This window comes from Aythya fuligula, chromosome 20 (genome assembly GCF_009819795.1).
Source record: "Aythya fuligula isolate bAytFul2 chromosome 20, bAytFul2.pri, whole genome shotgun sequence".
Taxonomy (NCBI): domain Eukaryota; kingdom Metazoa; phylum Chordata; class Aves; order Anseriformes; family Anatidae; genus Aythya; species Aythya fuligula.
In genome coordinates, this window is record NC_045578.1 from 2,186,032 (window position 1) to 2,212,584 (window position 26,553).

A 26,553-nucleotide genomic window follows, 5' to 3' on the forward strand; every position below is an offset into this window, starting at 1 on the left:
CAATACATATGGGAGAGATTATGCTCTCCACCCGAGTGGCCTCGGTTCACTTTAAAAGCAAAAAAGTAGAAAAAAAAAAAAAGAAAAAGCAACACTGGGCCACACAAGTTGTATTTAAGAAATTACAGTTGATGCATTTGGATACATGGAGGGAGCAGGAATGATCCTGAAGGTCAGCATAAGCAAGAGAGTAACTGCAGTGGCGTTTCACATCCACATTTAGGCATACTGTATATCCCCTTGAGCTAGTCAGAAAATATATCCTTTTTAAGAGATGCTTTACAGAACTGCCGTGGCTGACGACCATAGCTAAGGCATTCAAGTGATCCTCTGGAAGCCTATGAAGTGCATGCACTCAACTACAGGAATAAACACAACTAATTTCTTCATTCCAGAGTAATACATATCAAAACCCATTCTGAACTCAATCCCAATTCATAATGAGCTGCTCTGAAGTTTGTTCCTGATTCCTCGCTAAACCAAATCAAGCCAACTGGAACAAGCCATAATCCAAGCAGAATTCAATGAACTGCACCCATTAAGACAGCTATTAAAGCTTGTTCTCAGGGCTTAAACTGGGAGATTTAAGGTGGAGAAGAGATTATCCCACATCTGCCTCCCAAGACCCCCCTCCTCTGGCATCAAACTGACACTGTCAGACGGAGCAGATGCCAGAATGGGTGGATTTGAGACACTCACCCAGCTTCTCACGTTCTACGTGCCATGGTTTTTGCCCACTGACTGCATCTATGTCACCTCCAGCTCTTTATTATGCTGAAATTTAAGGCTCAGAAGTCTTAGACTTTGCTGTGTGGGGCCAAACTTGCTGCCACTTCCAATGGCCTCGGATCAGCCCTCACTGCAGCTGATGAACCTTTACAGCTCCCTCCTCCCTCCTGATTAGACCGGAGGGTCTTCAGACACAAAGCACTGTCTCGTGCCAAAAACCTTATTACTGCTGTACCCTAACAACCACCATAATAACAGGAAAGGTGATTACACCCAGAAATAGGTTTAGCAGCACAGCCATGTCAAAAACAAGTTACTTCGGTTCACATCTGCATAACAGGATCTGCACTTAGGTTTTCACTGTTGCTTAAAATAATAGCTGAATCTATGACATTTGTAACAGGAGCCTAACAGCCCCATCCTCTTTGGGCTTTACAGCATCATTGTAAGCCGAGGCACAAACACAGGCAGCATTCCTTGCAACACCCATCTGCATGCTTCACCCGTGTTTAATAACCTTTTGCCAAAGGACAGCTGGGCTCTGCGCTCATTGGAAATGTCAGCTGTTAAAACAGGCAAGGGGGGTTGTTTGGGGTTTTCTGGAGGAGGTGAGGGAACACTGCACAAATCCAGCTCCACTGACCCAGTGGCTCTGGGTATGGTTGCAACAAGCCAGGTAGAAGCAGCCCAGGGAAAGAGAACCAGCCGGTGGGACATGCACTACCAAAGGCTCATTTCAAATAAATTATTCCTTTTCACCTTCTTGGATACCTGCATAGAGCAGGACAACTCAGACCATCACATTAGCTATGTTCGATAGGAACAGGGGAAACATTTCTTTGCCACTCTGCATGCATATACATTGCCTGTCTTTGCCCATACCCCTGCAGACCTCACTCTGCTCTGGCACTCATCTAGTCCTGAGTTTTCAACTGTACAAGGAAAGGAACAACCACGGAAATGGGGCAACAGATGCATTTACACCAATCCACCACATGAAGCAGTAACATCGATATCCTTTAATTCCCTGCCCAGGAAAAACAATGGCAAGAAAAATTGTTGCACTGATAGTAATGGAGGTATGCTTTTTTTTTTTTTTTCCCCTCTTCTCCCCCCCCCTCCATTTCTTTCCTAGTAGCCTCAAGTTTCTGTGCTTGTTGATGCAGGCTCATCTCTGACCATAGAAACGTTACCATAGAGGGCAACAACATTTGCCTCCTGGAGGGGGGTAAGCACGTAGCGAGTGCTCGGTGGGGAAGAGCAAACTTCACCGCTGACGCAGGCACTCATGGGCAATGGCCAGCCGGGCTGGAAAGCACGCTCAGCTTGTCACTAGGCATTTCTACAGCCAGCTGAGATGTGTGAACAATTCATTTAAGGCAAAACCAAAAATAAAGCTAATTACTTCGGGCTCATGATAAGAGAGGTCTTTTTCTACAGGCAACTTTGCAAGGTCACCTTTCTCGCTTTATTCTCTCCCTTTTTAAAACAAATGACATTGAACTGATTTCAAAGCTTGTCTACTTCTACCTCATGGCAGGAAGGGGTTAAGACCTCAAAAACAAAACAAAACAAAAAAAAGATTAAAAGAAAGCCAGCCTGGCAAAAGAGTTAGGGCAATATTTATAAAAAGAAAAAAAAAGATTTTCTTACAGTCAAAACACAACCACAACCCCAGTGTTTAAGGTCACTTCCTCTCTTCATAGAGCTGGGAGCAATGCTGTCAATCAGGCCCTCGCGCTGGTAGTCTCAGCTCACTGGAGTACAGAAAGTGGCACAGCATCAGAGTAACACTGACCCTCTGGGGATGGGGGCGTGGAGGACGCAGCTTTCAATTGATTCCAAAGGTCCTTTGGGAAAGACGGGCCCTCCGGTTTGTTAGCGCTGACATTCAGCTCTCGGAGTATCAGGCTGATACCTACTTAATGTAACACCCTTTTCCACTATGGACACACATTTATCAGACCCTTGCCAGGGAAACCCGGCCGTCAGACCCCTGTAGCACAGCTCTCACCCGTCTGTAAGGGAAGGCGCTGGCGGGGCAGCCCCTCTCCAACCCCGCCAGGGCCTGGGCTCAGCTGTGGGAATGTGCTCGGCACAGCCAAGAGCAGAGGGCCTGGGGCTCCCGGGTATTTGTTCCTGCACTTGCACAAACGTTGACCTAGTGAAGGAGAAAAAAAATCCACTGTGTTTCTTTTCTCAGAAAGAAGAGTTACAGACATGAAAACTGTACAGACGTGAATTGTGTTAGCACTCATGGTACAATCTGAGGTGAAACCCTGACCACTCTGAAATGACAGGCAATCCCTCCCTGCCTAAAAACTGGGTCAGAACCTTGCCCCTGCATCTGGCTCACCACATTTCTTTGGTCAAGTTGCTCAGTCTCCGAGACTGGCATTCCTACACACAAAATGGGATATTTATTTCATTTCAGAGATGGATTCATTGCTTGACACACTGAGGTCTTTCATGTTAAGATATCGTTATTCTTCTCTTACAAATTCATCCTTAGACAATGCCATTGATCTGCAACTGTCTGATTGCCACCATTTATATCATGAGAGTATGTTACACTGGGATCACACATCATGATTGCATGCAATTGTGACATATGAACTGATAAAATGACAATGAGGTCTTGGGCAGACTCAAAAAGACATAGGTGGTGAAAAAGACTTGGGTTCATTTTTTAATGTCTATTTAAGTAATAAATCATATTAAACAATCCCTAAGTAGCATTTCTGCAGTGAAGCCAGTGGAGCTGTACAGAATTACCCCTTTCTAGATCTGGAGTCAAGCATTATTAAATGAAGAAACTACATGCTTGTAATATTCAATATCGCATAGGGAATCTGTTTCTCATTGACAATACAGGTACTTAACTTGTTCATCTATCTTGTGAAGCTACAAGAAGGTGCTGTCTGTAACCAAACATACCGGTTAAGTTGCTCCACAATTTCTATTTTAGCTAAACCATAATCCAATCTAATGAAGATCTATCGAATTACACGTTTCCCCTTTTATCACAAAATGGAAATGGATTTCAGAAAACATCTCCATGAAATTCACAGGCTGGTATCTTGTCTTCCAGACTTAGCAATGCTGATTAACCAGAGCAATGCAGCTCCTATCAGCACATCTCCAGCCAGACACGCTGACTTTCATTGAGTCGATCATGTGAGTCAGGATTACAGAAGGAAATTAAAGGCTATTGCCATTTTCTTTTATAAACCTCCGAGAATTGCTTACAAAGTTGAAAAATATTAGACTGTACTAAAATCATAAATGCACAATCAATAACATACCTGTATTTGGTAATGTTTAAACTTAGAGGGTATCACGGGACTAGAAACATGCATGCATACACACACAGATCTTTCCGATGTTTTGATTACGGTCACTGATGATCAAGGAGTACCCATGCTTGCTTGTTCTCAAGAAAAAGGATTACTCACAATATTTCCACAGACATTTTCTGCCTGCGCCAGCCAGGTGAGCCCATCCTCCCCTCTGACAGGAGCCCAGCAGCTCCTCAGAGAAACAGATAACGTTCCTTTTACACAGATAGAACTGTGCCACAGAGAATCAAGATTTCACCTTTCTAATTACAGGTGTTTAAACGAAACAATTAAATTAGAGAAAACCAGGAACCTTCGCAAGCCACTCAGGCCTGGGAACAGGCCCACTTCTCCCCTCCCGTACACGTGGGCCCTAAGGCGATGACAGCCCCAATTCAGACACTGTATGTACATGTGTGGGGTACGAGGGAAAAGGATACAAGTCTTAGTTGCCAAGAACAGAAAGGGAAACCTTACCTCATCTTTTAATCCAGGAGGTTTTACAATCGCCCTCGCTGTATGTTCCCCTTTCTGCTGCACCACCAACCACAGGCCACCCTGATAACCTGTGGCAACAGGCCCAAGCTGCTACTTTGCACCTCCCAAGACAGTCAGCACCATTAGATGTCCACAACTAATTGATTTTAAATCTTTGTCGTGATCTTGTAAGCTATCCATGTAATCAATCCACTGCTGATAGCCAGGAGAGAAGGAATTTTTACCAAAAAAATAACTTTGAAAAGGCTAAGCTTTTATATTAACCCATGTCCTGATTATGCGCAAAATTACAAGATCAAGAGAGCAATAGGAAATCTATGGTGTGCCATGCCAGGACACTTGTCGTGCTTCTCATAATTTTCAGATTTCTCATAGAATCACAGAAGGGACCTTAAAGATCACCTAGTTCCACCCCTCAGCCATTTATGAGCTAGCCATAGCTTCTCCTGTTCTCAGAGGTGATATTACTGAGGTCACAGAAGTAGTGTATCTTCCAGCAACCTCCCTCCAGTGACAGCAGAAGGCCCAGCACATCCCTGTTTATAATAAATTGCCCATGCTGAGAGAGAAATGGGATTTTGTGCTCCAATTTCTCTATTATGCCACAGATACTGTGATATCTAAGCACTGAACAAGTCTGTCTTCCTAGACTAAACAACAAAATTTCAACCCGTACCTCCAGCCAAGAGGACAGATGATTTAGGTTTCTCTTTAATTTCCCCCTTTTTACATGGAACAGAAAGGAAACAGTTGGTACTCAGCTGAGCACAACGGCAGTGCTCCAGCCAACGAGCAGGAGCAGGGGAGTCAGCAGCAAGGGGTGGGCTGTGCCACTCTGACGCAAGATGCTGCCCTTACTACAGAGACTTCACACAACCCCCAGGAACAAACTCTAACAGCACATCCAAAGCACTCGTAACTACCATCAGGGCCATGCCCAGAAAGGTAAACGTGGTTCTCTTCACCCACCACCCAGAGACCTTATCACTGAGAACCACAGCATTGCACCTAATTACTGTCAATCCCTGACGAAAAGAGATGATTCCTCAGAGTGAGAGGCATACGTAGCACCTCCAACGTACCATATGGAAGCCTCACTCTGCAAATTTGCTAGCTTGACCCCTTTCTATTTCAGTATCCCTCCCTCCGTTTCCTTGGTGCTGCAGAACACAGTCTATTTCCGAAGGGACCCCCATGGACACAAAAGAGAAGACCTTTTCAGCATGCATCAGTTGCTCAACCTCAGTGACATCAAAATTAGGAAATTCAAACCAAGTCATAACAAACTGAGGCAGAAAGGAAACGAACACAGAATTGTCTTTGAGAGGCAGTTGATTTTCTCCGTCCAGGCACTGCTGCTAATATATTCTAACACAATTTCAGCTATAACTCTCCTGGATTGACAACAGCATTGAATTACACTTCCAAATCTCTCTCTTTCAACTTGTCATACGATTTTTAATCCAACAAGAAGCACTTCCTTGGCAGAGTTGCAATTGTTATATTTTTCCAGATTTTCTGATGTAGGGATTTTTATCTTTTTAGCCATGAATCAACTTCTCTATACTAGCACTCATGGAAAAATCAGCTATTGCTAGCCACACAAGCTGCCAAGTTCCTGGGACCAGATGGAACAAATCCTAGATTTTGAAGGAGATCATTGACAATCAGAGAGAATACACTAAACACAAGTGAAGTTTCAAGAATGCTGGACAAAGATTGATCACAACACTGAAAAATTACAGAAGACTAAACAAGGAAATAGAAACACTATCTATTCATCTCTAACATCTGCATCATGTAGAACATTGGAAGCTACAAATACTGCCTGTATAAAGCTACAAAATAATGGAACCCACATGTGCTCCTCCCATTGCTCCCCAACAATGGGGATGCAGTGCCCTCTTCCGACACGGAGGGTGACCCTACCCCATGTGCAAGCTCAAGCTGGTGATAATTAATTTGCAAAAGTGCAAGATGGGAAAAACAGCTATAGGGAAAGGTAAAAGAAGACATTTCAAAATGTTGCTGAGACCTATAGATCAAGTATCTGCCTCAAAGAGTAGCTTTAACAAGGTATGTTAGAGCTGCTATCAAAGTAATGCAATGTTTCCAAGTGAAGAGGGTAGAAAAAAGACCAGCTACACAGCTTTTAGCATATTTCTGTCATTATAATGGAGTGATATATGGCATTTGTACATTCACTTCCTTTAATTTCCTCCATCGCCTTTCACAGTTTATATTTGGATGTTCATGAAAGGAACAAGTTGGTTACTGAACCCAAGTTTGTGATACAGTCAGTGAAATCCTACCCCGTCTTTTAAGCAGATTAGGATCTACACACAGACCTTTGAACCTGCTCTGTTATCGTGTTAGTTTTCACAGCTCCTTCCCAAAGGAATAAAATGACTCCATCTAATTAGACTCCTCATCTGCCCTAGACTACTGAAGAGTTCCTTTTCACCTCATTCAAATATAAACATAATTTAAGCTTAACAGCTTGTACTGATTTTTCACTGGGGTGCTAAAGAGCTCTCTAATGCAATAATTCACTCATCTTGGAACTTTTCTTGGGACCCTGCTGCTTGCCTCTTTTTGGCACTATGTTTTGTCCAAAAGCTCTGAATAAATGCATTATCATTCCCCTCAAAATACCGCATAGATAATAACCCTGATGACATGCACATGTTCACACCTGTTTTATGGGTGGAGAACAGAAAATAAGGAATCCAGCTATTAATATTAGACTGTGATCACTACACGATATGCCTTGGTTTTAAAGTAACATTCACAGTCAAAGCCATAGCTGCTAAGTTCAGTGGGTGTTGAAAAACACTATTTTTATCTAATACTCATTATATAAGACAGGGTATTTTGGAATGAGCTGCCCCAGCATCAACAGCAGAGGAATGTTTGTGTTGGGCCAGATCAAAGGCTCCGCTTGCACAGCATCCATTTTCCAATGGTGGCCATAAATGGATGTCCAAGGAAGAGAACAAAAATAGGCTAAGTATATATAATACTCCCATCTCTCTCTATTTTTATATATGTATAGCTTTGCCCCTTGCTTCCATCTCCAGACAAATTAACTGATTATTTCCCCATCAATTTACCCACTCTCCCTGAAGAGACGTAAACTTGAAGTACCCACAGTGCCCTTCAACAATCAGGTGCACTGGTCAAGACCTTCATAAAGAACCACCTATTTCTGATCTCCTTCAGCCTGGCTCATCTTCCTTTGGCAACCCCAAGTTCTTCTGTCCAGAGGCAATAAACAGTCCCCATTCTCCCCATGTCCCATTTGATTCTGCAGACCTCTGTTATACTTCCTTTACAGCCACCTATTTACCCAGCTGAAGGGCTGTAGCTCATTTAGTTCACCTGGAGGCCATCTGATGCCTCTGAACAGCCTTGAGGCTCTTCTCCAAGTGTTTATGATGTCTGCAGATCTTTATGAAAGGCAGGATGAGAGCTGCACACTGTGTCTATGATGCAAGCACATCAGGGATTTGTTTTGTCAAAACAATGTTATCTGTTCTGTTCTTAGTTGCTTTCCTAATATTTTAGTTGTTTAGTATTTTTTACTGCTACTAAGCACTGTGCCTACGTTTTGATGGAAAAATCCATTATAACCCCAAGATCTCACTCTCTCCAAATCAGCTCAGAGTCCATTTTATTTATGGACTATTTTGAGGAACAATCAACACGGTCCTTAAAAATAGCACAGACATACCTACTGGGGCACAGGCTTACCACCATGGTGAACTTCACTGCGGATACTTTCACTCTGAATTCGTCCTCTGACTTGCACTCAATTTGTGCAGCTACTGCACCATAATAAAACAACATTTCAGCAAAGCCAGTGCTGTTTCATACCACCAGTATCTTCAAATTTGCTAAAAGTACACATAAATATTTAACAGAGCAGGCAATACTCTTCTCCCATCCAATTGCAAACAAGATTATTTTTTCTCCCAAACAAATCCAATAACTTGATTATCTGATCTGGTCTGTTCTTATTCTTCTACTTCGCAATTTTCAAATATTTGCAGTTGTAAGTCTTTCGAAGCTTTAATTTACTTAAAATGATTCACAAGCACCTTATTAATCTTTTATCAGTTTTATTACAAACTGTAAACAAAACCCAGTTCTTAAATAATTAAAGGACAGAACTAGTCCTCAGGCAAATGGAGCCCAGGAAAAAAAAAATCAGAGTAAATCCTTAGATTTTTTTCCTTCCCATCTACAGAATTGGTGAATCTAGCTTCAAAACAGCAAATCACTCTAGATGAGCAGATTGTGTGTGATATCCCCCCAGCCAGACTCTCTCCTCTCCTGTGTCCTGAATACTAATCCACCAAGCACCTCCATGTTGCTGATTGCAGCATTAGGAGTAGCACAGGCTTACAAGTCAAAGGCTGCATCCCAAACAGACGCTCAGAAGAATTCCTCTGCCTCTGTGCGTGCTCAAGCCATGCTGGAGGATCTGTTTCTTTACCAGCCACAAAGCAATCCCCTCCCAGAGAGAAGGCTGGACTAAGGCATATTGCCCAAGAGAAGGTAACTGGCAGAGACCTTCTGTCACCTGGTGGCACCGTCCACCTTGGATTAGACCTCACGGGGCATGGCAGCAAGGCGCAGAGAGCTCTTGCCCACCTCCCTCCTCCTGAAGCACGAGCTGTGCCATGTGGCTGCCAGCTCCTCGCACCCTGTTTGGCCAAGGACCCTGGAAACCACAGGGTATCGCTTTCTCAGATGTCTTCGATGCGGAGGGCACTGCTACAATTACCTGCAGTTTCATCACATCGACAAGATGGTCAGCAAGGTCCAGCCCAGGGGCACATGGGCGGGGGACAAATAGGAGCTGCGAGTGCTGTAAGAGGCATCTTGGAAAGTTTGGAAAAGGCTACAAAGGCTACTGAAATCATGGTAAAAGATCTTGAAAAAATGAAACACGTGAAGGGCAGCTGGCAGTAGTGCAGCACGCAGGCAGGGACGATACCTGGGTTTCAACAGAGCGCCTCCAGGCAGGAGACCTCATATAGAGGGGACACAAACAGCAATGACACTGCTGAGTCTGGTCACTGTGAAGCTGATACAGCTACATCCACACAGCTGCTACAAAACCTGCCTCTAATTATTTGGATTGAAAAGTGTTATTTAATACAATTACTACTGTTATTACAACCTAGCCTATCATCTACCAACTCTTCAATCAATACAGCTGTGCTGGAGAACAGTGCTACTGACACCAAGCACTGTACAATCATTTTAGAAGTGTTGATACACGGCTTTCTGCTTTCTAATGTATTTAAAATTATATTTCCTTCCTGTTACAAAAGAGACCATTTCTAATGAAGCTCTCCAAAGCATTGCAATCTGAAGAAAACCCGAGTAAGTACGAGAGCAAGTCTGTGTAAATTCCAATTACCTTTTCAAGGCTACACCACCATGCAAGCAAAAATGAATTTAAATGCGTTACACACACTTTAAAACGTGTAATGGATGCATTGCTAGCTTATTACATGCAGCTCATTGTGCAAAGTTTTTTGGTCGTATGTTTTGTGCAGTGGGCTGTAAAAGTTGCTTAACAGAAGAAAACACATTTGATTAAAAATTTACATCAGAAGAGCGGAACTTTTTTTTTTCCTTGCTATTTTACCTGTCACTGACTATTCCCATCAGTGTGTGCAACTCTTGGTCTCACAAACATATAAATAGGACTGGAGATGAAATAGTTTGAGACCTAGATCCCAGCCCATATCAAAGACAAAGCTGTCCAGAAGCTGGCTCCAGCTGGAAGAAAACCCACCATGTTTCCACTTATAGGTGGGAGGATCCTAACGTGACACCAAGATGCTTAAACAGCTTCTGCTCCAGTGCCTCCCTTTGTGAGAAATATCAAGGGGAAAACTGGTGGCACTCGGACTTCCTAATGACTCCGCCACGCCTGGCTGCTGCAAGTCCCGTGGGGCTCCTGGCATCTGCCCAGGCAGAGCAGCCCTGGAGTTGTTCTGATACGCAGGATGCAACAACTGCCCTGGATACAAGGGGGGAAAAAAAGTCCTTTAAATGTCTACCATACTGCTGTCAGAGGCAAATGAACCTACAGCTACACCCGTGCCTCCGAGCCTTCACTTCAAAATGCTCTGGGTTAGTGAGAAGCACTTAGAGCAAAGAGCGAATTGCAACTGCTCAGAAGGGTTTACCACCCTACTTAAAATGCCTCTATCTAAAACCAAACAAAAGCTCTCTCAAGAACTGTCCAACTACCAAGCAATGGCAGAACCGGAGAACTGTCCACTTAAAATAAATAAGTAAACAACACTCAGCCCAGCAATACTCAGCACTGCTCTCCAAATGCTTAGAAATGTGAGATAACTTTATGACAGTGAGGACCAGGTGGAGAATATAACATATGCAGAGATTAAGCGGCTTGCAGCCTGCACCGGCTTGCCAATTCTGTGACCCATTGCCACTTTTAATATAGCAATGTGGAGCAGAAATAAGGAGAGGGAGCCAGGGCGACCTGCACAGCACACAGCAGATGCTGTGGGAGGCTGCTCCATGCAGGACACTGGGCTGAGCTCCTCCAGCTCTGCAGCCCCAGCAGCAGGAGAAAACCGAGGGGCAGCTTCTGGCACGAGCACACGCAGGGCTGAGCAGCGTGGGGCTGGCATTTCTTGCACCAGCTCTCGGCCCTGCCTCTTTGTCACTGCACTCACAAAGCCACCAAGACACAAGCCTGTGTTTTCTGCTGGCATGCCTGCCAAACCCAGCCTTTGCAGCCAAAGTATCTGGAAAGAAAATAAAAACCAGGTGAAGGGAAAAATGCTGCTCGTGTTTCCTTGCCAGTCTCAAGCAAAGCGCAGCAGCTGTGCAGGCTGCAGCCACTGTCAGCCAACACGTGTCGTCCTTTGACACCTCCGTGCTCACCGAAATGCCAGATAAAATCATAATGCGATAAGCAAAAGCCAAAACACGAAGCAAGACAATTCTCTGAGATAGTGCCACAACAGCAAACACGGGGTCACCCAGCAAACCAGGCAGGTGTAAGCAGCCGAGTCAAAGGAAGCACAGGCTACAGAAGTACAAAGGCATATCTGTCACAATCCATATTACATGTAAATCAGTGCTTCTATCTTCTCAAGTTTTTTTGAATAGGTCCAGTATCTGTATGCAAGCACAGAAGACAAATCTCACTGTTTTCCCTAAAACACTGGTAGTCAGTTGCAAAATGACTTTGTTCAGTCTTTTTATCCATTTTAACTGCTGTTTTTTTCCCCTGTCCTGCTGATGAATATTATCTTCTTTTTTTTTTTTTTCTTCTTTCCCTTCTAAGTTTCACATGCAGAGCAATTTGGAAAGACAACCCTTTTGCTGATCATCTCCATCAGTTTAAGGAGTCACTCCTGATTTCATACCTGCAGAAATACACCTACAAAGCAGTGAGAAAAAGCAGTATTGATAAACAAATAAATAGTAGCACAATTAGCTCCAGCAATCATTTCTGGAGAAAAAGCAGGTGGGTTCCCACCTCCCAGACACTAGCTAAGATAGTTTGAAAGCTGAGAGGACCAGCTTCCCTAGAAAATGGAGTTGCTCCAGGAGCAGGGAGGATGCTGGCTTGCTCCCTGCCCTTCCTCTGGTCCGATCCCAAAGTCCCCAACCAAAGCAGCTATCTTCAACTTTTGTTCAAGCCCTGGGTACAGACATCTGGGAGAGTTCATCATTCCAGTGAAAGCACGTTTCCCTGAGCTCAGGTAACCAGAATGATTTAGCATCCTGCATTTTAAGCACTACGTTAGACAAACATTTTATATGTTTCAGAAGTGGGAGTAAAAAAAAACAAACACATGGACTTCTGAAAATTTGTTCCCCACAACAGCAAAGGGACAAAATGGTCCCGAGATGAAACACACTGCAGGGGAGAGGTTGTGCCACACAGGAGGTAAACAACCAGATCTTTGTCAAACTGCTCTCATAAAAGACAAGACAAGTACCAGAGCAAAGTCAGAAAAGAAAATAAAAACTAAATTCTCTAAAAATACAGCCACCACATGCATCTACAGCTGCACAGCAGCCCTTTCAAGATGCAACTCTTAGCGCTTGTTGAGAAAGATGCTTCCTGCCTCGATCCCCCCGGAAGAGCCACACAATCTAATGAAAGTCACATTTGCTGTGCTACGTACTGCTCAATAGCAAGCTGCTGAATTACTGGGTGCAGACCTCATCATACTCTTAAAAAGTAATTTGGAATCAGGGCTTTGATTTAGACTGGCTTCATCCTTTACTTTCCACGTATAACCGGTAATAATGTCGTCTGTGAGTTTAACATTTGAAACAGGGGTTCCATTTACCTCTTTGTACTTACTCGAGGAAAATGACTGTAATTGAAATCTTTCTGCTGGAAATGAAGCCCTTCGAACATTCAAAGTGGTTGCTGGTCCGTAAGGCTTTTTATTTTAGCTGTCAAAACTGTAAACTGCCTTTCACAGTAGTGTGAGTCTCATGTTAGAGGAAGGAAGGAATGGAACCTGTATCTAGATACAGGGTGTTTTAATCTCATTTTCCAGCCAGGAATATAGCACTTCTCTCCCCTGGGCACTGCTGGGAACAGGAAAATTAAGCTTCAGTTCAGCAGTATCTATCAAATGAAGCCCAAATGGGGGAATGGGCTTTTCAAGGACAAAGCAAAACCTTTCAAGTTCCCTATAAGCTCCTTCAGATGCAAGCACACGGAATCAGATTGCCCACTCGCGCTACCTCTTTACACTTCTCCCACACTTTCTAGAATTTCATGCATTTCCAAGAGCTTGCCTTTTTTTTTTTTTTTTCCTCAGATCAAACTGATTTCCTAGTGTCAGCATTATTATTCATATGAAGCTGTCGAATTTAATTACAGTGTAAATGCACACAGACTGAATATGGGTATTATGTAAAAATGGCTTGCGTTCAAATGACCTTTTATTAATTCTTTGATAGAGTAAACGAAAACTTTGTATTTTTTCAGGAGGCTCCCTCAAAGTTTATGAAATACAATGTTTGCAATTAACTTGATCATAGACTCACGATGAAGTTGTGTGCTTCTTCTTTAGTTTTAATATCTGATTATTTTAACCACAATAAAAAATACACTGCTGTGCAATGGTTTTATAGTGCTTGTCTACCACAACATAGAATAACTGCTTGGATGACTTAAGCAAAATAACATGCCCAAGTACATCAGTTTATCCAACATTTATCTGTTCTGTTTCCAGGTCCAACATGTCTGTAGGACAAGAGGCAACTGTACAAACACAGGCTAAGACGTCCTGTTGCAGCAGCAGTTGCAGGGCCACTGATCTTTTTGTCCTGTGTCAGAAGGGATCGTACAACTGTATGTCCTCAGGTTTCTGTTTATTTGGGGCATCACCAGCAAGGCACAGCCACGGGCACTCATTCCTTCCAGGTACAGGAACCCACAGCCTACGGAAGGACAGCTTTGGAGGAACACAATGGGAAACAGAGGAGAAGAATTTCCTGCCAACATAAAACAGCCACTGTACAAGCAGATAGGCAACAAGAGTTGACACCTACCCAGTACCTTGAAATACCTTAGCCAGTCATGAGTTTGGAAGCTGCCAGAAGACCCACGAGGTCTGGATCTACTTGAAGCTCAGGGGAGCTACGCCACCAAGCTTTGGTTCAGGTCCATGCGTCTGTAGAGGCTGCAGATAACCCAGGTGGGATGAGCAGCTCTCGCACACACCAGAACAGTTCACAGCAGCAAAGTGTAGCTATGCCAAGAGAGTGAAACGGGCTGACAATCTATATGTGAAGGAATATTTTACAATGTATAAGCTGCCTGCAAAGTTAGTTCTGTCACGTATCTAAATATATATATGCTTTATCACAGAGGGATTTTTAGACAGTAAGATCTTCCAAAGGAAATCAAAGGCAAAAAAAATTAAAATTATCTGAAATGGCTAGAGGCAAGGATGTCAACTTCAGCTCAGCCAGACAGCTAACAAAAATGTCAATGAACTTATTTACAGGAGAATTAAGAAGGAGTGCTGTAATGTCACTATAGTGGCACACGTAGGAGAAGCAGTTCTAGGTCTGATTTAACTGAGATATTGCACTGCGGTGAGGCCAGACCTCACCCTTCCATGACCTAAAATGACCTACCTTGAACAGCCCAGTGAGCAAACAAATTAAATTAATTTCTGCAGGCTGCTGCCAGAAGAGACATCACGTTTTTCCTACCTACTCTCAACTGTGCATTTCCAGGTACATCATGCCGATCTGACTGGGAACAAAACCAGCCCCCACAAGGAATAAAACCCATTCACTCAGTTGGATCAGTTCCTGGATACACAGCACCACGTGGCTGCACAACCACTAACGCTGACAACACGTAGCTGGGAGTGGGAGCACTCATTTCAGCAGCAGCCCACACGTATGTCAACTTAAAATGAGAAACTGAATTCTCTCTCTTCCAGTGAGACTTTATATCGCATTCAGTCAAGCTGCTGAAAGAGCTGGTGTGATACTTAATTTCTAAGGTACTTCATTTCAGTTTACATAAAACCAATTTCTAAAATGTTGACAACACAGAAGAGTTGCAAAAAGATTTGACCTGATTTTTTTATTTATTTGTGGTTACGCTGACTGAGGCACTTGGTTCATGAAACGTGTGCCCACGGTTGTCCGGCCAGAGAACTGCACTGGTTTAGTAGAGGTGGCAGCAGTTCCCACCTATGTCACACCAGGGTGACTTTACACATAAGACAAGACTTGAAGCTAATGTAGAATAAGCCAAGCATAAACCGTAACAAGAACGTGTTCACAACACCCCGTGTTTAGCAAGGGATACATCTTTGCCTCACAGCTAAGACAAATTCCTTGAGTCCTTCCATTAGCAAACCCTTGTGTACACACAAAAGACTCTTGGTCTCTTACCACATATGAAATTCAATAAAAGGACAGCTATGCACTTCAGTTTTTGTCTTCCTGTGTATGTGCATTACATTTTTGGTTTGTATTTTTTTTCCCCTCCCCAAACAGATGAGCAGACTTGGCAACTCCCCTGGTGAATCAGAAGGAAGCCCTGCCAGGCACAGGTAGCACGAAGAATACAGATCAAATGGGTTTCCTGGATGCCATCCATGTTCAAATCTCCCAGGTTGTAGATCTCAAATTATCGGTCTCTGACAAAACGGGTATGACAGGTTATGTAACACACACAAAATTACCCGGTGACAGAAAAGCAGCAACGTTATATGCTCGGTTCAGTGACTCCAAGGCTTTCTGGTTGAACTGCGTGCGGTAGTGAAAGCAAAACAAAAAAAGAAAAAAAAAATCGAATAACAAAATGCAAAGCTAAAAAATAAAAAATAAAAAAAGTCCTCTAACATTCTAAGTAACCAACCTCACCCACTGGCAGGTAACTACTGACTTCATTGGGTTTCTATTTCCAGGAAGAGTTTCATAAACTAGACACAGAGATTCAACCTGTTTTGATATAGGTGTTTATAGGTATGACACGACTTTAAATAATGTAGAATTATTGCAGAGAAACATGAAGGAGATAAAATATAACTGCCTAATAAAGCATATTTGGCAGTCAAAATTGCCTTTGTAAGACTACTCAAAGTAAATGAAAACAAAACAGTTAAATCTGTGACTTTGCTAAGTGCGCTATTTGCAGCCTGGGATAAATGATGGGACAATCTCGTTAAATGAAATATATATGCTTCTTGTTAAAGGGAATATATATGCATCCACTGTATGCAGTATAACTTGAGGCACAAACACAGGAGATAAATCAATGTGGGACTATTTTCCAGAATAAAAAAATTCAGGCTAATAGCACATACGTGTTTTTTTTCCCCATTTTAAGAAAGCAAGTTGCTGCCTGCTTGAGGATGGCTGGCAAACAGACAGTGAGGCTTCCTAGTATTTTCCCCCCAAATTTGTCTTGTTCTCTTCCCCATTTCACTGGAGTAAAGAGCACAGCAAAGCTACCTCCAAATATTCTGCCTGGCTCCCACTGGCAATAAGATCAGTCTTTAACCTGGGGCAGGAAACCCTCCAGGGAAAGGCATCTCTGTCAAGCAGGTCCCCAGGGATCCTCTCCCCTTGCCCTCCCTCGCTTCCCCCAGGCACCTGGGTGCCCAGGGACAGGCAGGAGGAAGCAGAGGCTGAGTGTGAAGGGGAACACCCAACAGAGAGCACCCTGCTCTGTCTGTGCAATAGGAAATGCAGCAAGTTCCACAGCAAAACATGCAGCAAACAGTCTTAAAATACATTTCGTTACTTTTTTGATCAATAAAACTTTCGTTTTTTTCTCCCAGTAATATCATGGACAATTAAATATTTACTTTGTTACCGAAAGAGAATAAAAGAAAAAACCTGACTTCCCTGCAGAAGCAGGTCACATCTCACAACCAGCTCTAGAGAACAAGAAATATTTCTCCCTTTCAAGCTCCACACACGAGAAAAGCAAACACATCTCCACAGCTGCCTTTTTATTTTTATTATTTTTTTTTAAATACTGACACAGTGCCACAGGAATTAGATGCAAGTTTTTCTTCTCTCCCCACTCGTACCACACTGAAGCGGTGGCTGTCACATCTCGAGCCGTACCCTGCGCTGCCTTTCAGCACGGCGTTATCCATCGAGCCCCCGGAAAACAAATTCACCGGTGAAACTTCTCAGCAGCTCTCTCTGTGCCGGGGCCGGAGCTGCCTGTCAAGGGAAGGGGGCTGAGGGCAGCCCCTCGGGGAGGCTGCAGGAGGAAAGGTGCCCACTTACCTTCTCCGCATACTTGAACTTGACATAGAACCAACTGGACTTGATCATCGTCTCACCTCCTGCCCTCGTTTATAAAAAAGCAAACAAAAAAAGAAAAAGTAACCCAAGCCTATCCTGCTGCTGGAAAAGCAACTCGCCGGCACCACTTCCAATTCTCCAAGGGGCAGACGGTGTTTCAGGGGAGCGCAGGGTGGGAGGAAGAGGAGAAGGGCAGGGAGGAAGGCGACGCTCCCCTCGCGCGCTGCCGCCTGTCCCCCTCTGCCCTGGGCGCTGCGCTCTCGCTCGCTGCACCAGCGCTCGCCCAACGCCTGCGCTGCGCTCGCCGCCGGCTTGGCTGCCTGACAGCAGGATTCCTCAAATGGACTTCAGCTGCCTTCATCACAAATGGCACATGTCAGTAAAGCCAGGAGGCTGGCTCTGGCGCTGGCAGCCTCCCAGGACCGTGACCTCCCCCAGTGGGATGAATAATGAATTCCAGCACTTCCCTCCAGACACGGATTAACACCTGGCTAAACATTATTCTGACAACGAGCCTGCCCCATCGCAAAGCCCTGCGCCGCCGCCTTAACCCCTCGCTTTCCCACCGAGCGGGGTGGCGATGCTCCGGAGGCTGTCCCACGCCGCCCTCCCCCACCTCGGGCAAGATTACAGAACTAAATATAGTTTAGAAACAATAAAGCCTCTTAAGCATAAAGCAAACATCTCCTTCCCGATTCCGCAGCCGCGGTAATGCCGCCGTGTAACCAGAGCAGGGAATCAGAGGCGGACTCCTTGGCTCCCCCCTTTCTCAGCCCCCCTCCACATGCCCTCACTTGCTTAGCCTTGATGCTGTCAGGTTCCTGTTTTAAAACAATACCTGTAAAGACTCTTTTCTTAAAAAAAGAGATACCAACGTGAAATTAATGCATAAAAAATGCTGGGAAGGCCCCTATCAGATTTTTTTTTTTTTTCCTGATCAGAAACATGCTGCCTGATTCCCTGTCTCCAGTGTAACGAGACACATCGATTTGGTTGCAGCTCGCTGCAAATCTCCCCGCTCCAAGCATGCCACAGAGCAGTGAATATCAAGTTGCAAAGTACAGGACAAATATAATCAGTCTGCTGTACTTCTGCTATATACAGAAAGCGCTGTGCTGCAGCACAGCTATCTGGCCCAGCATCTTACGTCCAAATACTCTGAGGTTCATAAGCAAACAACGTTAAGAAATCTCAAGTCCAAAGACGTGCCCACAGCATCTCATCTAACAACAGACGGATCTGAATTTGTCACACACGCAGCTGAACCTCTTTATGTTTCCAAAAGATGCTGCAGAGGGTGGAAACAAGGTTCAGAATTTCACAACAGGCAGTAGCAGAAAGTTGCCTCATTCTGTTTCTAACCAGCTGTCTGGTTATTAAGTGGGAGCCTTGCAGCACTCACTCTTACAAATAAGTGAATCGTTCACTCTTCGTCTTCAGATCGGTTCTGATCTTGCATGTTTTTCTTGCCTTCCTTACATCACCCCTTTCTGGGATCAGACCCCCCCACACACACTATTACATTTCTCCTTGCAGGGAAGCTGTGCCTGTCTCTGCAGATCCTTTTCATCACTCCCTGTACCTTTTCCAGGTCTATGGTATCTTGCCATCGATGAGATGGAGTAAGTACTCATACCACTGACTTACCGCCTCCCGCTATCTGCACACGGGGATATGAACGAGACAGACCCTGAAACCTACTGTATCTACCCACCTAAAAGTGTTACCAGTACTGACAGTGCTCCACACGGAAGCTGTATGTGAGGGGCTGGCTGCTAATTCACTTGCCACCAGAGGGTTTGGGAGCTTTTCTCACACCTTACACAGACAGATCCCTGCCCAGCCAGGCAGCGGGGAGAGCAGGTCCCCCCCAGCCCACCTCAGCCAAGCAAACCCCTGCCACCCACAGCCACGGCTGCCAAGGGAAGTATTCGCAGTGTCCCTTTAATTCTGTGGAAGCAGCAAGCTATAGAAAAAGGGTGGTAAAAATGGCCTTGTTTAGGTCTCTGGAAACACCAGAAATCACCTCTTGCAAGTCAGTGGCTGGGCAGGCTCCTGCAGGGAACACACATCAAAAGCAAACCACAACACTGATTTTCATTGGTACCTCGCATTTCTGCACCTAGAAAGCCTTTTTTTTTTTTTGAAGCAGCAAATGAACACCCAGATTCAGGGCCCACAGATCAGACAGGACAGATCCAGCTGTCTGTCTGGATGAGGCCAGGCCAGTGCACGAGGCTCCATTTCATCCCAGCTGTGGCTCTGCAAGGGGCTCTGCTGCCTCTCCAGCCCTTACAGCAGGCTGGGCTGCCCGCTGCCTCTGCAGTGCCCAACAGGAAGCACAGGGGTGCTGTCAGAAGAGCAGGGCTCATCCTCAAACTGCCCGTGTCCACGCAGCCCTCTGCACTCTCTTGTACCCAATTATGGGGAGTTTGCTTGCTGCGCTGACCCACGAGGCCCCAAGGGGAGCTTGGGGCAACATCACAGGGCGCAGCCGGCAGAGCAGCGAGCTCTGACACGGCGTACCAAGCACAAACAGCTGGGGCTCAAAGCAATTACCGGGCCCTGGATGTTTTCCACTGGTTCATTAGCATCTGGCAGGACCTAAAGTTCCAGGGTCACAAAACACAGAGCTATTATTTTATCTCAGGAAAATGCACAATGACATCCCTCGAGAGCTGTCCTTTTGTAATCAAAGGACAAGTGCAGCGCGGGGAGCGGAGACGCGGGATTGCCAAGCGCCACGGCCCCCAGCTGGGCAGGTCAGGGCACAGGCCCGCTCTTTTTTGTCTCCTTGTTGAATCGGCCAGCACGAGCAGCCACAAACAGCACCGGCAGGACCTGGCTGTTTCTTCTAACACCCAACAGCCATTGAGGTTTGCATGTGTGCACAAAGTACGCGACAGCACGGTTTTCAAGAGAGCATTTGACTTTGCAGATGGGCAAAACACAGCCCCGTTTATTTCAAAACCCAGTGTCAGCATTTTGTCTGAAATGTATTTGAATTTCATATTTTATAGAGTTATTGTCTATACGGTGCGTCGCACGACAGCTTCGCTTCTGTTTGGCAATTCATCTTCCCTTGTTTGGGAACTGTTGCCAGATAAACAATACCTTGGTTAGGAATTCATCTCCAAACACGCTGCAGTGTTAACCTCCAAATCGCTGTTTTCCCTTTCAAACAGCCATCAATAACATGAAATTATTTACTATTCAGACTCTAAGTGTGTACAGCCAAAATCTCGACTTCATTTGCTATTCCTCCCCCAAAAGGAGCCATATTTTGAAAGAATATTCACACTTGTCCCAAAATAAACATCTTTTGATCTATTGAGCAGGTTTTGTCACACTCTAACGTAGCATTTCAAATGTGAGCCAGTGTATAAAGGAACTGCAATAACCTCCTTTTTAACGGACCATTGCTTCTAAGCCTTTTAATACATCCTAATGTATAATGTAGGTATCGATCCCTGTTCATTTCAGTTATCCCCGTGACAAAGCTCATCACAGGCGAACACAGGCACAAACCAGACCGTGAGCAGCGCAGATTTGATTTTTAAGCCACCCCAAAGCACGCTGCACTCCTCAAGTCAGGCTGACGTGAGTGGTGCTAAGTGGGAGGGAGGCAAGGAGCAAAGCAGGCACCATTTCACCTCCTATGTGCCACAAAACAACCCCCCAGATCCACCCTCTTGCAAGGGCACTCTGCAGAGCCGAGCTGCGCTGATCCGACAGCAAGCTGAGGAGCACCAACCCTCGTCCCAGGGAAAATGAACCTCGGTGTGCACACAGACGTGTGCTGGGAGGCTGAAGGGAGAGGAGGCAGTTGCGGCAGGGACTACATCCAAGATGAATTACATCCATTCCTATCTCCTTGGCACTATGAGAGCAGAAAATCATCTCACTGCTTATTACCATAACAGCTTTCACACCTCCCAACCAGAGTGAAGTGTGGGATATCAGGGGGGAAGGACAAACAACAGGCACAACGTTCAGATAAATAGGAAGATCCCATCTCCAGAAAATGTTTACAGCAATTTTTATAATCAGCCTGTGAAAAGAAAAAGACAGTGTGTAACAATTTTCTGGATTCTGAGATGTTTTTCACAGTTCACAATGGCTCCTAACGTACCAGCCAAAGCAGTGATCCCTGGAAGATTATCTGAAGCCGAGAGCAAAGCCTGTGGGATCTGCAGTCTGACAGGGAGAGAAAGTTTTACCCAAGTTCAGAGAACTGCAGAGTAACACGGATTACTTTATGCAGAGTAATATGGATTACTTTAAATGAAGCACAAGTGCTGGAGCTTTGCTTGCCTGCCTTCCAGCATGCCCTGCACTTCCCCGGCTTCGACCTTGCAAATAACAGTTTCGTGCAAACTTCCCGTGCTCCATCCCACTGCTTCTGTGCTAGAAGTAACCCAGAATTACTCCAGCTTCGTCTCCAAAGTCCTTTATGCACCTTGGAGGCTGCCCAGGGCACAGGAAGCATGGAAAACACCCCCAGAGGCCAGACCCTAAGTCCGGGGATGCACTGCAGAACCAACACGTGGAACTAACGAGGCGTCCACAGCCCCTTGGGGCCCCTGTTATCAGACATTTCTGATTCATGTGAAGGCCAACAGGGAACTATCATCTTTCAGGCTAATAGAGAGCACTGTGGGATTTGCTGTCTTGTTATTAACATAGTCACAATCCCGTCTTGTACCTTATGACCCTGGCTCTCCCTTCAACACCATCTGCTCTTTCATCTGGAGTGCTGCCCAACACCTCATCACAAACACGCGGCTGGCAATTCGTCCTTCTGTGCAGGTTTTAAGAAGCTCTCTGGGACACTGGTTCGAACCTGGTGCAGGCTGGCAGTGTCAGCGAGCTGTATCCAGTATCCACTTGGAGCAGGCACAGGACAAGCAGCACCCCAGGCTCGCTGTACACAAATTCCCGGTGCTGTTTCAGACAGACGTGGGACTCCAGGAGACCAAGGCCACCCCTGTGGTCCTCCAGGCAGAGCCCTGCTGCACAGGAACATTCATTGCTACGGCCAGAAGGTGTAAGTAATGTTTTCTCTGTCTGCTGCAAGAGCTACAGCATGAGAAGAGCTGCTTTTCCCTGGGACTAGGATTAAGCCTAATAACTAAGGCTGCCTGATTCCAAGAGAAATTATGGTAACGTGAGAAAAGCAGTTTGAACTACTACAGCTTCTCCAGTGAAATGCCAATTTGTAACAAGTTACAGGGAGTGATAACCTTGCTTGGGATCAGCTCTATAGGTGAAATTAGGGCTAGGAGGCACAGCCACATAAGCCTGAAAGGCTCAAAGACAGCTCGGAAAAGTCCACAGGCAAGGAACAGACATATGTGAGAGGTTTACAATATGCAGGAGACAGACTGAGACAGAGGAAGGACAGCCCATAAGCCTGGTGCACAAGAGCTGGGCTCGTGATGGCTCACAATATGTTGCTTCTGCCACGCTGAGTTCTATCAAGTTACAATAAGGAAAGCCACTGACGTTATACGATATATATGTTCCTGTGCCAGGAAGTCACGTGTGAGCATCCTCAGCAAAGGGAGGCAAAGGTTGCATAAAATGTCTTTTTAATCCCTCAGAAAAAGAAGGCACAGTGCTATAATCTGCAATTTAAAAAATAACTGTAATTGGCATCTAGAACAAAACAGCTTAAGAAATTAACAGATCAAATGATGTTTTTGTAATCCTACACAATGCCTTTGCATTCTGTTCCCTGGCTTTCTGATTTCTGGAGCTACAGCTGTATTTGACCAGGTTTTTATTACCTGGAGAAAAGTCTGTTCTGAGCACACACCAAAGCTCGGAAGAGTGTTAGAAATGACACAGCTCTCAAGCACACAAAGCGGTGCTTTTCGTGATGCTCTACTATTTCATCCAACTGGAACACACCTCCACAACGCCGTATCTCCAGCTGTCTGTGTGTCGCTGCCTTTACACGTGGAACAGAACCGAAGGAGCAATGTATTTGGGGGCAGCAAGGCCTGGAAAAGCAGCACCTGTCCATGCAATGGCAATCACCCTGCAGATACGCATTTCTCAGACTGCCAGCAGATCTGGTCTGCTCACAGTGCCCCTCTCTGGGCAGCTCCCCGGGCAGCAGACATTACCTGCAGGTCCCCAGGCCCCACACTGCTTCAACAGGCTCTGTGGATGCTCTGTGCTCGCCGAGCAGAAAGCACCCAGCTGAGCCAGGCTGCGCTCTGCAGCCCCTACATACGCGTGTGTGTGCATGTAGGCACGGCTTAAAAACCGACCAGTCGATTTGAACTTGCATTCCCCTTTGATTTTCAAAGTAATTCTAATTCTTGTGAAGTTTCCCTTAAAAAATGAGATTTTGTTCCTTAATATTCATCGACTTCTAGCTTGCTTCCCACACACAACACATTATTTACTCTACAGTGGCTCGGTGCATCAATTATGGTAATAGTTTGTGAATAACATTTGCATTATGGGAAAATGAGCCTGGTTATTTAGCACTAGCCAAACCATCCCTCTGGAAAATTGTCACAAACATATGTATCATATGCCTCTACTTAAACAGATCTGCAATTACACTAGTTTATTAAAAAGAGCCAGCTTTTTTTTTTTTTTTTTTTTTTTTTTTTTTTTTTTTTTATCATCTTCCCGAGAGCAGGCTAACATCTATATAACCCTCTCCCTTACTCAGATAGTGAAAGGTAAAGGCTAATGACTACGGTTATCACATTCTCAAGGCAGGGCTTACTTTATACTGAGATGTTAGGTGTGCAATGCATCTTCTTCATTAGTTTATTTTAATGCAGGAAGTGTGGCTCAGTAATTGTGGCATTTGATTAACGCTCCATTTCAGTCCCTTTGGCTAAATTCCAAGCTCAGTTCAACTACTGTAAATTCTGATTAACATCTGTATTGCATCAGCAGCCAGAGTTTATGTTCAGTTTACGTTCAGAGCAGCGCTGGGCACTGTACATGGAGAGCAGAGCAGTCCTTGCCTTATGCAGAGTCACTGCAAAGTTGCTAAAATCACTCTGGATCTCAGCGAGTTTAAAGTAACAACTACAGCGTTACGCTTTCTCAGTGTTTATGAATACCTCCCTAAAAACTTCTTACTTTTTTTTTAAACAATTGAGATGAGCTAAGAAATATGACAATGGGGGTGTTCAAAACACAAATAACTTTGTGCATTAAGAAGCTGCAGCACCAGTGCCTCTGGGAGAGGCTTGTGGATTTCTTACACTCACACTGGGCAATTATTATGAATAAGCAGCTACATCAGTGCATGGCAGTGGGCAGATTGCTTTTACAGCATCCACTGTAAGTTCCGGTATATTTGCAGAAGTTAACGCCTAACTCTTTCTTAGAGCTCTAGGCATTTCCCACAGAGCACCCGGCAGCTGTCTTTATAGGTATGAAACACACAGAGCTGTCCCTCTGTATGAAAAGAGAGAGCAAAACAGATCCAGCAGTGCCAGCAAGGGTACTTATAGTTCCTTGTCTTCATATGAAGCTCTGAATGGTATCAGATCTCCTTGCATAATTCCACATCAAAACTGTAGTTATGCAGGCAGAGTACACCATGAAAAGCCCTAAAACGAGCTGAAAATGGGATGTGAGGAGTGCAGGCAGTGCAGCACAGCACCCAGCATCACGCTCTGTGAGCTACCCCGAACCGCAGCCAGCAGCGCCGTGTGCCAGCAGCTCCTCGCCAGGCTGCTGGGCAGAGCGTGGTCGCGGTCAGTAATGAGATAAGGTAGTTATTATTTAATGGCTCTTTCACAGCCCATGACTTGGTGATCTCAGGCCAATTACAAAGTTTCCAGCCAAGAAAGCACCCTAATGAGCTGTCTCAAAAAGCAGTCAGATTATGTAGGCTACTGACACTCAACTGCATCCTTGTTCTTCAGCCAGATGTGGAAGGAGAGAATGTTGGACAAGCTTTAGTTCTGCCTCTGTAACACCTTCTGCCTGGCTTCCCAACACACTGAAGGGACCAGGTACAGGTGCATGCAGCACTGAACCCTCTTTCACACCGAGCACAGCAAACCAGGTGGTTTTCCATCTCTAGTTACAAAAAGGAAACCGATCTTACCCTGTAACAGCTCACAGCGTTTGCAAGTTGCCCTACTGCTGATGCTCCCAGCTACAATGTGAGTCTCCACGGTAAAAGCTTCAGCAGCCTGCAGTGACAGCGAGCACCGCACCGGGCACCTCCTGCAGCGGCTGCTCACCCAGCCCCACCCAGAGCAGCAGCGCCGCGTACCTGGGCTGAGCTGCGCAGGGACACCCAGCCGCCCCACGCCTCCCTGGAGGGTCAGTGTCTTTGGTCATGCTGTAAGGTTTAAACCAAGCTGGGGAGAAAATGCAGGCAAGTAACGCTCGCTAGTTCTCAGCAGGTAATGTTGGTGTGGAAAGGAGCAGCTCTGCCTGCGTCCCTGCATAACGGGAACTGCTGAGAGCGCTCGAGGCCGACTGCAGAGCCCGGCTGCACAGAGCTCACCGTGCCCCGACAGGCTGCAGCACGTGAAGAAAGAAGAAAGAAATATATCCGATAATGAAACCCCCTAAAAGCTTGCCCTGTCCAGTCCAGGTAATGTTCCGCCCACCACAGCAATGCCAAATCAAACCAAACCTCTTCCCTCTATTTTGGGCAACTAACCAACAGCTCATGACATTCTCCACAAGACTCAAGAGTGACGCTTTTTGTCCTGTCTCGGTAGAAAAGGTGTGCTTGTTTTAACAGCCGAGAGAACAGGCTGGCAGCTCTTGACAAGTCTGAATCAAAGAGTCTGCAAAAAAAAACGGCAAAGGTCAGGCTGATGCTGAGGGCTGGCACTGCAGTGATGTGCCACAAGCTCCCATCCCTGCTGGAAAAACGCTCAGCTCTGCCTTTGACACACTCTCCCTTCCTACAGGTTTATCTTCCTTATCCTGAGAGAGGAAAGATAAAAATAGGCATGTAAAAGGGATGAGGGAAGGGAAGGGGGAAACTCTGCAGAACAGTCCCCTCCTTCGTTTTAATTATTGATGCAGACAGCCTAAGCAATCTGTAAGCCATATACATAATGTATTTACTTGAAAATCCCGGCAAATCCACATGGTATTACAGAACAAACTACAAGCTGATCTGGGAGCACTGTCTTAAGAACTGGGTAAGCTGTCTCCATGTACT

The 26,553-nt window shown here is 45.2% G+C and overlaps 1 protein-coding gene across 2 annotated transcripts in view; it reads right to left on the bottom strand.

Annotated features, from left to right (window-relative positions):
- AUTS2 (activator of transcription and developmental regulator AUTS2) overlaps positions 1-26,553 on the bottom strand; it is a 760,738-nt gene that overhangs the window by 503,846 nt on the left and 230,339 nt on the right. The window lies entirely within an intron of this gene.